Genomic DNA, 304 nt, shown 5'->3' with positions numbered 1-304 from the left:
TAAAATCATAAGATCTAATATCAACAAAAGCAATAAAATCTATATTAGCAACGTCTGATGTATCATTTATTTTAAGTTTCATGATCCTAGAATTAACCTTCCGAACGTGACAGCAATCTGCCATGAATTTATTTTTAAAAAATCGTTTCATGAAGAAGGGGATTCCATCTCGGTCACGGATGAGGCTAAATTATGTACAAAACACGCACGAATTTAATTTCAAGAAGAATATTAAATTGATCACATATTAAAATTACACGCGAAGAGTATCCGGGGTCGTTTCATGTCGATGCCCCCCCCCCCT

At 34.9% G+C, this 304-nt stretch overlaps 1 protein-coding gene across 1 annotated transcript in view; it reads left to right on the top strand.

Moving 5' to 3' along the window:
* The window catches only part of LOC119585843 (C-Maf-inducing protein-like), a 130,578-nt gene that overhangs the window by 82,396 nt on the left and 47,878 nt on the right, over positions 1-304 (top strand).

The sequence above is a fragment of the Penaeus monodon genome, chromosome 20 (assembly GCF_015228065.2).
Source record: "Penaeus monodon isolate SGIC_2016 chromosome 20, NSTDA_Pmon_1, whole genome shotgun sequence".
Lineage (NCBI taxonomy): Eukaryota > Metazoa > Arthropoda > Malacostraca > Decapoda > Penaeidae > Penaeus > Penaeus monodon.
The sequence above is the reverse complement of the archived record's forward strand: the minus strand, read 5'-3'. Positions and strand labels throughout refer to the sequence as shown.